This window comes from Rattus rattus, chromosome 3 (assembly GCF_011064425.1).
Source record: "Rattus rattus isolate New Zealand chromosome 3, Rrattus_CSIRO_v1, whole genome shotgun sequence".
NCBI lineage: Eukaryota > Metazoa > Chordata > Mammalia > Rodentia > Muridae > Rattus > Rattus rattus.
The window spans coordinates 207,009,938-207,022,390 of NC_046156.1; the positions used below are offsets into that span (position 1 = coordinate 207,009,938).

The 12,453-nt window shown below is 35.0% G+C and overlaps 1 protein-coding gene across 2 annotated transcripts in view; it reads right to left on the bottom strand.

Annotated features, from left to right (window-relative positions):
• Edil3 (EGF like repeats and discoidin domains 3) overlaps positions 1 to 12,453 on the bottom strand; it is a 498,350-nt gene that overhangs the window by 49,404 nt on the left and 436,493 nt on the right. The gene's annotated exons all lie outside the window — the stretch shown is intronic.

The window sequence follows — 12,453 nt, forward strand, 5'->3', positions numbered from 1 at the left end:
ACTCAGCGCTATGAGTTTTCCTCTTAGCACAGCTTTCATTGTGTCCCATAAGTTTGGGTATGTTGTACCTTCATTTTCATTAAATTCTAAAAAAGTCTTTAATTTCTTTCTTTATTTCTTCCTTGACCAGGTTATCGTTGAGTAGAGCATTGTTCAATTTCCAGGTATATGTGGGCATTCTTCCCTTATTGTTACTGAAGACCAGCTTTAGGCCGTGGTGGTCTGATAGCACGCATGGGATTATTTCTATCTTTCTGTACCTGTTGAGGCCCATTTTTTGACCAATTATATGGTCAATTTTGGAGAAAGTACCATGAGGAGCTGAGAAGAAGGTATATCCTTTTGCTTTAGGATAGAATATTCTATAAATATCTGTTAAGTCCATTTGGTTCATGACTTCTCTTAGTCTGTCTACATCTCTGTTTAATTTCTGTTTCCATGATCTGTCCATTGATGAGAGTGGGGTGTTGAAATCTCCTACTGTTATTGTGTGAGGTGCAATGTGTGTTTTGAGCTTTAGTAAGGTTTCTTTTACATATGTAGGTGCCCTTGTATTTGGGGCATAGATATTTAGGATTGAGAGTTCATCTTGGTGGACTTTTCCTTTGATGAATATGAAGTGTCCTTCCTTATCTTTTTTGATGATTTTTAGTTGGAAATTGATTTTATTTGATATTAGAATGGCTACTCCATCTTGCCTCTTCTGACCATTTGCTTGGAAAGTTGTTTCCCAGCCTTTCACTCTGAGGTAGTGTCTGTCTTTGTCTCTGAGGTGTGTTTCCTGTAGGCAGCAGAATGCAGGGTCCTCATTGCGTATCCAGTTTGTTAATCTATGTCTTTTTATTGGGGAGTTGAGGCCATTGATGTTGAGAGATATTAAGGAATAGTGATTATTGCTTCCTGTTATATTCATATTTGGATATGAGGTTATGTTTGTGTGCTTTTCTTCTCTTTGTTTTGTTGCCAAGACGATTACTTTCTTGCTTCTTCTAGGGTATAGCTTGCCTCCTTATGTTGGGCTTTACCATTTTTTATCCTTTGTAGGGCTGGATTTGTAGAAAGATTTTGTGTAAATTTGGTTTTGTCATGGAATATCTTGGTTTCTCCATCTATGTTAATTGAGAGTTTGCAGGATACAGTAACCTGGGCTGGCATTTGTGTTCTCTTAGGGTCTGTATGACATCTGTCCAAGATCTTCTGGCTTTCATAGTCTCTGGCGAAAAGTCTGCTGTGATTCTGCTAGGTCTGCCTTTATATGTTATTTGACCTTTTTCCCTTACTGCTTTTAATATTCTTTCTTTATTTTGTGCATTTGGTGTTTTGACTATTATGTGACGGGAGGAGTTTCTTTTCTGGTCCAATCTATTTGGAGTTCTGTAGGCTTCTTGTATGCTTATGGGTATCTCTTTCTTTAGGTTAGGGAAGTTTTCTTCTATGATTTTGTTGAAGATATTTACTGGTCCTTTGAGCTGGGAGTCTTCACTCTCTCCTATACCTATTAACCTTAGGTTTGATCTTCTCATTGAGTCCTGGATTTCCTGTATGTTTTGGACCAGTAGCTTTTTCCGCTTTACATTATCTTTGACAGTTGAGTCAATGATTTCTATGGAATCTTCTGCTCCTGAAATTCTCTCTTCTATCTCTTGTATTCTGTTGGTGAAGCTTGTATCTACGGCTCCTTGTCTCTTCTTTTGGTTTTCTCTATCCAGGGTTGTTTCCATGTGTTCTTTCTTGATTGCTTCTATTTCCATTTTTAATTCCTTCAACTGTTTGATTGTGTTTTCCTGGAATTCTTTCAGGGATTTTTGTAATTCCTCTCTGTAGGCTTCTACTTGTTTATTTATGTTTTCCTGTTTTTCTCTAAGGGAGTTCTTCACATCTTTCTTGATGTCCTCCAGCATCATGATCAAATATGATTTTGAAACTAGATCTTGCTTTTCTGGTATGTTTGGATATTCCGTGTTTGCTTTGGTGGGAGAATTGGGCTCCGATGATGCCATGTAATCTTGGTTTCTGTTGCTTGGATTCCTGCGTTTGCCTCTCGCCATCAGATTATCTCTAGTGTTACTTTGTTCTTCCATTTCTGACAGTGGCTAGACTGTCCTATAAGCCTGTGTGTCAGGGGTGCTGTAGACCTGTTTTCCTGTTTTCTTTCAGCCAGTTATAGGAACAGAGTGTTCTGCTTTTTTAATTACTTAGAACCCTGTTCTTTTCTAACAAGAGAGAGAAGTGGTGTGGTTCTAGAGGTGAAATGAGTTAGGGAAGAACTAGGGACAGTTAAATGAAGGGAACTATAATCAGGATATATTGTATGAGAAAGGAATCTATCTGTAATAAGTGGAAAATGAGTTACTTTAATAAATCTAATTTTAGCAAAAACATTTTATTTGAGTAATTATTATATAGTTTTGAATACTCAGAATTACCAACAAACGTACACACACTACAATGTTGATATACATATATACATATATATATATTCTTAATTTGTTAGCTACAAATGAAAAGAAATTTTAAATTTAAATATTCACAGAAATAATGCACTATAATGATAAACTGTACCATATTTATTGAAGATGAAATGGCTGGCAATGTTAGGCATGCTTCCATGATACCTAACATAGCTTTGTGTATTATTCTTGCTGGAGGATATATGTGTCTATAATTGAAAACAAATTCTCAAAACGTCCAAATCATACTTACACATTTTGACTTATAAGACCATGTAAACATAATGCTAAACTTTTCTATTCTCAACTGAATATGTATGTTTTACAATAATTAATTTATAGACTAAGTCAACATTCATGAAGCAAAGAGTGTTAGACACATGTGCTTTCTTTTGTCCTTTGAGTATGCAAAAGTAAGTAGTAAGAACAAGGCCCCACAAAAGTCAGGCCTGAGGTTAGTACTTCAAAATGTTTGAGTACAGCAGACCCTTAATGTTAATAGTTAAAGCAAAAGCACATAGGGTGTCTAAGAGGCTAGAGAAAGATATGGGATGACTTAACAGGTCCGAACCACTGATGGGTTAAAACAATATGTTCTCTTACAGAAAGTTGACTGTCCCAAAGGATATATACAGAAATACATTTTATCCAAAATATAAAATGAACACATGATACAAAGATACAGATAAAATGGATATAAATTATTTCCAGTTAAATGTTTAGTCAAGAGTGTTAGGAGCACTGTTGACACTTTAATTATAATAGAACCCAGTCTTTAGTGGCTTTTATAGAAGGGTTTAATTCCCTAACATCAGTCATGATGTTATCCCAGAGCAATAATATATCTATAAATTTTTCTCACAGAATATTTATAAAATATAAATAATGTACTTATTCATACTTATGCTTATATATGGCATAAGTATCTTATATAAGTATTTTCATGTATTTATGTTCATTTCCATTTCTTTTCCTGAGTTGAACTAAGAAATAACGATTTTATACTTGTGGCTCTAGTCTTAAAATATCTCCTTTAGATACAGACTTCTGTATCTCATTAATTGCCCCTTTATACAGTATTGACTTTGTTGACTTTATTTAAATGTAGAAAATAAAACAGTGTAGTATGGAAATAAAATCTTTATATGTTCTCATGAGTATATACTTACTAAATCCTATAGAACAATGTGATTTGAAGATTTCTATATGGAAGCTCATACCTAGTATATGGATAACAAAATGTTTTGGCTCGAAATAAGATCTATAATTTTCCTAAAATATGTTACTCTTGACTGCTTGCAAAAAGTATTCTGCTTCCATTTTCTCTCCTTTGAGAAATGGCATTACATTTGCACTATTTGAATGTATGTGCTTATCTCAGGTCTTATGTAAGGGCTAATTCCCTTGTGCAGTCATCTCCAAGAGCCCTTGTGTTTATAAAACCATACTCTTTGGTATTGAAACTATTCATGCACTATTTTTCGATTATTATGAAATAGCTCCTAAACTACAATCTTAAATTAGATGTGGGATTATGAATCACTTGAACTAAACTCATTATATTAAACTTATTTATTTTTTGCATGCATAGCCAAGATTTTTAACAACTTCCAAAGCTATACTTTACTGTGCTATAATTTACTTGTAGATTTAGATAAGGAATTTGTGATATCAATTTCACATCAGCAGATTATCTTGATTTAACTGTGTTTAGTATTTTATAGGAAGCATAGGATCAAAAATGCTGACTTATTTTTTTTTTGTTTATTTTTGGGGCAGGGTCTCACTATGTAGCTCTGGGTATTCTATAACCAGTGATGGATACCTGGTTGGCTTCCAATGGACAGATCTGCCTGCCTCTGCTTCTTTAGTCCTGGGACTAAAGGCATGTGTTAGGCACCATTCCTCTTTAACTTAGTAGCAAAACTTAAAAACAAATTGAAAGTATCATAAAGAGATTCTGTAATACAAATTATTTTTGGTATTTATGCATTTAAGGGTTTTGAAATCCAAATAAATATTATTAAAATTCTTACATTGATCCAAGAAAAGGAAAACCATATAATATTATTGAGCAAAATGACATTAAACTATAATATTAGAAGTTATTTTTACAATAGAACCAATCACGAAAGTAGCAAGGAAAATAGAGATAAAAATTGTACCTAAAGAGGTTATTTTGACATGTCTTTTCCATTAGTAAGATATCTTATACATTTCAAAAAATGCTAAAAGATGTATTAGTTTAGTTGGAATAAAAGAATCTTTGCAACTGCTTATTCTAGATGCAGTCAGTACAGGAAAATACAAATCTCCTCTTGAAGGTTCTCTGAAGGGGACTGAGTAGACCCAGAATAGAGGTCACGGATGTATTTGCTCACGTTAATACACTGTATTGCTAAAACCATGACCTTGTGTTGGAATGCACTGTGTCCAACAGTTACACATTCACTTTTTAAAAAGGCCAGCAACAAATGACATTGCTCAGCATTCTGATGGAGCCTACCAGGAAGCAGAAGCTTCTTGGTTGCTGGTAGCATTGTAAAGTAAATTATGAAGAATGACGGAAATAACATAATCTTTGGAAAGCTCTTTTGCCACAACAATCAATGTTACTATATTTTAAAGTTTAAAGACTTATTTAAGGTAATACAGTAAAACTCAACCACTAAAAAATACATTTGATGTTTTTGCTTTGAGTGTCCTAACATAGCTATTTTTGGTAAAAATATTTCATTAAATTGAGAACTTTTCCATTTATCATTTATTTGCTGCAAAACTAGAAAACTGTGATTAGATAATAAATTCTATCAAATTTTATTTCTTTCGTATTGAGTTAATCATGAATATTTATCAGTTAATATTTAAAAGCCATACAACTAGTTCTGAAGGAATTAAGCAACCAGAACTTTGACAATTTCAGTCTGAAGATCTCCATCCTGTTCTTGCACTACCTTAGTTAAAGGCATTTCATGCTAAATTATTTAAATTTCTCTACTTTTCAAATATAGTTTTAGCATCTATGGTGTAACTTTGAATGTCCACAACTGTTATTGAGGCAGTATTTCAAATTTACGTAATTAACATCATAAGGGAATATTTTAGGACTTTTGTCATCAGTACTGTTATCTTTACAAAGATAACCCATATATTTGTTACCAATGTTCATTTATTTCCACTGCTGTGCAAAATTCCATGTATGCGGATACAACAATCTTCACCTACTCATTTTATATATATTGTTTTAGATTTGTGAGTTTTGAAATCAGAAAGGCAAATTCTTGTAGTATGTCTTTTTAAAAAAACTTATTTTTCATTTTATGCATATGAATGGTTTTGCCAGCATGTTCATAAATATACTGCGTAAATGCCTGATACCCATGGAGGTCAGAAGAGTGTTTTGTATCCCTTGGAACTGGAGTTCCACATTTATTAGTTGTCATGTGGTTCTGGGAAGAGAACACATGTTCTCTGTAAGGGCAATTAAGTACTTTTAACCATTGACCAAGTCCCATTTATATTTATTTCTTCATGTAAGCGTGCAAAATTTGTTTTTACCAAGATGTCATGAGTTTTGTTAGAGAATATAATAGTATTTATTTTCACAAGACAATTGTGGGTTTCCAAATGTCATATTTGTCATGATATATTTAATTTTAGTTTTGATATCTCAGTTCAAGGATTAACATTTAAGTTGACTCAAATAAGAATGTCATTAATACTCTCACACATTTGATTGCATGGCTCAAGGTAGTGGAACTGTCTGGGAAGGATTAGAAAGTATAACTTAGATGTATATAGTTGAGAATAGATTTCAAAAGCCTATGCCATTCCCAGTTAGAGCTCCCTCACTCTTCTTCCTCTCCCTCTCCTTTCCCCCCTCTCTCTCTCCCTCCCCCCTCTCTCTGTCTCTGTCTTTTTCTTTCTCTCTGTCCTCTCTTTGTATATGTCTCTGCCTCTCTCTGTGTCTCTGTTTTCTGTGTCTCTGACCCTCTCTGTCTCTCTCTCTTTCTGTCTCTGCCTCTCTGTCTCTCCCTTTCTGTCTCTGTCTCTGCCTCCGTCAGCTCTTTGGGTACCAATTCAGCCAGATGACTGCCTATTTGATACCATGCTTTCCACCATGATGGGCATGGACTCATTCAATACTGCAGGCACATCGCCAGTTAAATGCTTTCTTTTGTAGATCACTTTGGTCATGATATCACATCACAGCAATAGAAAAGCAACTAAGACAATCCTAGCAGATGCATTTCCAAAATTAAACTTTTACACATTCTCAAATAGATTATTCTTTACTAGTGAAGATATTTACACTTTGATGGATTTTGTTTCTGGATGTTTTATTAAAACATTTGCATCAGTATTCATTTGTGAAATTTCCATCCTTCTTTCTTTTTATCATGTGTTTGTTTAAGTGATGGTTCATGAAAATCATTATTTCACAAAACAAGTTACAAAAAAAGAAACTATTTTATTCTATTTATATTATTATATTATTTCAAGAATAAAATAGTTTTCTCTGCAAGAAAAGTTTGTGAAAGGAAAAGAAATGAAATTTGAAAGTGGAAATTGAGATTCAATTTCTATAACAGTAATAAGAATATTTTATTTGTTATAAGATTTTTTATTGTTACTCCTTTAATTTTTTTTCTAAACATAAAATGCATGGTTTTAGTATAGTTCTGAAATTCAACGTGTATTATAAATATATCCTTTTTATTAAGTGTAAGTTTAGTGGCATAAATATTTATAGTGGAGTTTTCCACTTAATATGCATTTCTGTCATATTTTTAAGTAGTAGTCTTTTTATCATTTCACATAATTTATGAGAGATTATCAACTTATTATTTCCTTATGCTTTCAAAATTACCTCCGAAATCCTTAAAGTAAAATAGTTCTTTATTTTGGAAAAATAAGCATTTTCTCCTATATGTATCACTAACATCAAGTGTGGGGGAAAATTCTGAAACTATATTAAATTTGGACAATTATAACATACTGAGGTCAGTTTTTTCCAATGAATAATGCAATTTAGTTCACTCCCCTAATGCAACATGAAGAAAACATTAACATTGCTGTTTTAATACATATAAGTGCTAATCAATTAGAAGTATAATTTTAAAGCCTGGTGCACAGGCCTTTAACCAGAGCATTCAGGAGGCAGAGGCAAGCGAATCTCTGAGTTCTAAGCCATCATGGTCTACAGAAAAAGCTCCAGAAGACCCAGGGTGACACAGAGAAACCCTTTCTCAGTGTGAAGAAGAAGAAGAAGAAGAAGAAGAAGAAGAAGAAGAAGAAGAAGAAGAAGAAGAAGAAGAAGAAGAAGAAGAAGAAGAAGAAGAAGAAGAAGAAGAAGAAGAAGAAGAAAGAAGAAGAAGGAGAAAGAAATAATTTGTATTCACTATAACAATAAATCCTATAAAGATTTGCTATGCATATAGATACAAAAATTCTTATTAAAAAGAATGTAACACTTTTAATTACTTTTCAAAATGATAAGTCAATGGAAAGATAGAACATATTTCATATTGTGTAGTCTTGTTATTTAAAGTTGAATCTAATTGCCCCAGATGTTCTATAATTTTCAACTCTTCCATTAGGATTTTATAATAATTTTCTGAATTAACATAAACTCTGTTGGCAAATAAATGAAAGAAGGGCCAAGACAATTCAAATAGATGTGTGACTCAAACCCAAACAGTGATGGTAGGAGAGAAGGGGGAGGCGTGTGAGACTAGGAGCTATTCTCATGTTAGGACTTCATAATTATTGAGCAGCATGGCCACATGGATGGAAATGGAGGCAATTCTAATTGAGTAAAGACAGAAACTGTGCCACTTGCATGCTTGTTGTGAGACACAGATGGCGTTATGAAGCAATAGAAGTAGATTCAACAAACAATGGAGCAGAAATTGGCTCTTTGTAAATAAGACATATATCACAGTCTTTCTTTTTACCATATGCTGAAGTTCGTAAAGACTAAACTTCTTTAATGTAAATCAAGATGTCTAAGCATTCCAGAAGGTAGTCATTTGTGATATGAGGAAAGGCATCATGCTAAACTTTAAAAGGATATTACTACAGCAAAATAAACTTCATATAAACAAAAAGTATTGTTAGAACAGAAGGAAATAGCATAGGTAAGGTCAGTCTCCAAAATGTTTTGGGAAACTGCATCTCATTGCTAAAGCAAAACAATAAGCTGGATGTGGTGCTACTCACTTGCTACAGAGGAAGAAATAGGAAGATCCGAAAGTCCACATGAACACACCAACATATGTGCCCACCTGCACACACACATGCAATCAATCAGACAAAAGTACATGCACACATATGCATCACATGCCTCTCATCTCCACCAAATAAAAAGCAAATGTTTATAGGTTAAAAAAACAAGTAAGATATATAACTACAGATGTGGTAATGTAGTTTCAACATTAATGGCCATTGTAAACTCATATTACAATGCTTGATCCCTAATTTGAGGGATGGTTGGGAATAATTAAGAGGTGTGATATTGTTGGAGGTGGTCACTGGGCTTAGACTTTGAGGTTTGAAAAGGTGTGTTATATACACTTACTACAACAACAACAACAACAACAACAACAACTACTACCACTACTACTACTCTTACTCTACTACTATTACTACTACCAATTCTTCTTCCTCCTCTTCCTCTTTCCCCCTCCTCCTCCTCCTTTTTCCCCTTACCCCTCCTCCTCCTTTCTCTCTCTCTCTCTCTCTCTCTCTCTCTCTCTCTCTCTCTCTCTCTCTCTCTCTCTCTCCATCTCTCTCTGTCTTTCTCAGTCTTTTTGTTTCTTGGTTTTTTACAGTTTCTGTCTCTCTGCTTTTTTCGGTCTCTATGTCTCTCTCTGTTTCTCTGACTCTGTCTGTCTCTCTATCTTTCCCTCCCTCCTTCTCTCCAGTATAAGGATCAGATAAAAGATCTCAGCTACTGCTTCAGTGCTATCTCTGCCTACTGCCATATTTCCCACTATGGTGGTCATGATGGTTATCCAGTTCCACATACTGATTCTGTAAAGAAGCCCTCAACTAAGCTTGTTAACATTTTTATTGGATATTTTTAAATTTACATTTCAAATGTTATCCCCTTTCCCAGTTTCCCCTCCAGAAACCTGCTATCCCATTTCCTCTTCCCCTGCTCCTCTAAGGGTGTTCCTACACCCACCCTCTGACTCCCTCCCTACTCCCTGCCCTGGCATTCCCTTACAATGGGGCATTGGGCCTTCACAGGACCAAGGGCCTCTCCTCCCATTGGTGCCCAACAAGACCATCCTCCACTACATATGCAGATGGAGCCATAGTATCATCCCTGCATACTCTTGAAATGGATTAGTACTTGGGAGCTCTGGAGGGTCTGGTTGATTTTGTTGTACTTATGTGGTTGCAATCCCCTTTGGCTCCTTCAGTCCTTTCTCTAACTCCTCCATTGGGCACCTCATTCTCAGTTCAATGGTTGGTTGTGAGCATCTGCCTCTGTATTTGTCAGGCTCTGGCAGAGCTTCTCAGGAGTCAGCTATATCAGGCTCCTGTCAGCATACACTTCATGGCATCTGCAATATTGTCTGTGTTTGATAGCTGTGTATAGTATGGATACTCAGGTGAGGCAGTCTCTGGGTGGCCTTTCGTTCAATCTCTCCCCCACACTTTGTCTCCATATTTTCTCTTATAAGTATTTTTGCTTCAACTGATGGTCAACATGTAGAAGAATGCAAATCTTTTCACCTTGTACAAAGCTCAAGTCCAAGTGGATCAAGGACCTCCACATAAAACCAGATACATTCAAACTAACAGAAGAGAAAGTAGGAAATAGCCTTGAATACATGGGCACGGGGAAGATTTCCTGAACAGAAAGAACACCAATGGCTTAGGCTCTAAGGTCAACAATAAACAAATGGGACCTCATAAAATTGCCAATCTTCTGTAAGGCAAAAGACACTGTCAACAGGACAAAACGGCAACCAACAGATTGTAAAAATATCTTTAGCAATTCTACATCTGGTAGAAAGCTAATATTCAATATACACAAAGAACTCAAGAACTTAGACTGCAGAGAATTAAATAATGCTATTTAAAAATGAGGTACAAAGCTAAACAAAAATTCCTTAACTAAGGAATATTGAATGGCAGAGAAGCACCTAAAGAAATGTTCAACATCCTTAGTCATCAGGGAAATGCAAATCAAAACAACCCTGAGATTCCACCTCACACCAGTCAGAATGCCTAAGATCAAAACTTAGTTTTCAGCAGATGCTGGCAAGGATATGGAGAAAGAGGAACACTCCTCCATTGGTGGTGGGATTGGAAGCTGGTACAACCATTCTGGAAATCAGCCTGGCAGTTCCTCAAGAAGTAATTTTTTAATAAGTTGGGTTGATTGTGATATATCTTCACAGTACTAAGGTAGTAATGATGGCAAAAGTAAAATGAATGCTGCTTCTCTTATGCTGTTTCTTTTGGGTATTTTTTCACCCTGATACTAAAGGCCACCATTATAACTGTATAGAAGTAACTCATATTTTGTGATATTGAAAATGCACATAAATACTTCATTCAAGAATTCCATCCTTAAATGTATCACTGAGATAAGTTATCACACCTGACTCCTTGGAGACATAAACAAGAGCATTATGTGCAGCAGTACAATTGGGGAGATAGCTGCAGATCATGAAGTCTGCTAGCATAAGTTATATCTCAGTGAGGTAAATTTCCTCATTGCTGTAAATGGTTATAATAGCATTGAATGCAAAGTTTCAGGAAAATTCCCAAAACTGTAGTATCCGACTCTATTAATATAAAAAAGATAAGTTGCAGATAAATATTAATACCTACAATTCCCAAGTGTGCTGAGTAGCTTTGTATTAACTTGTTATAAGCTTGAGTCCTCAGAGAGGAGGGCGCCTCAATTGAGAATGCCTCTTTAGAACTCGTCATACATAAGGCTATTTATTCCCTAATTAGTGTGAGAGGGCCCATCCTATTGTGGGTGAGGCATTCCCTGAGCTGGTAGTTAAGCGTTGTGTAAGAGAGCAAGTTGAGCAAGCTATGGGAGAGCAAGCCAGAAAGCAGCACCCTTCCATAGCCTCTGCATCAGCTCCTACCTTTAGTTTCCATCCCTGTCATGGCTTCCTTTCATGATTCACTATGATGTGGAAGTATAAGATAAACTAAACCTCGTCCTCCGCTATTTGCTTCAGTGCTCGATGCCAAATATATACCCATTACTTCCTCCTAACATGGCCACCAGCTATCTCAGTCCCCCACATTATTTCCTTCTTATATAAACTAGTGTCACCAAGATACAGTAGGAGCCTGTACCTCTCGGTCCATTCTTTAAGCAGCTAAACAACTGTCCACCTATGCTTTATAGAGAAATGTAGTCAATTTAGTTGCTTACAAATCCTTGATTTGCTTTTCTAACTGTTCCCAACTCTTCTCTTATTATTTACACTGTAGTCTTTTATTATTTACTGCAAAGATGCAATGGGGCCTAAAGTAAACATATATATATATATATATATATATATATATGCAGATGATGTTATATTCTGTATTACAATGTACTTACAAATTTATATTTAGAGAGCTAATCCATCAAGTACATGCAGACTACATGTTGAAATGAAAGGTGCAATGCTGTTAAATGCAAGAACTGACCAAAAGGACCTAGGAACGCAACACAATTCCCCTGAAAATCCCAGCTATCTTCTTTCCTTTGAGTGTACTGATTAGCTTTAAAATTCATGTGGAAAATCAGGGAGTCCAAAAAATAACAGAAATATCTTGAACAATAATGAAGATGGGTGACTTTTATTTTTTAATTTCCAAATTTGCTGCAAAGCTATATTAACTAAGAATATATAGTAATATAAATGAATTAATGTATATTCAGACAAACATACACATAGGAATATATACATGCTTTTAATTTCATTTGCAATTTGGATGACCTTTTATTACTATTTTAACTATGGCTAAACTC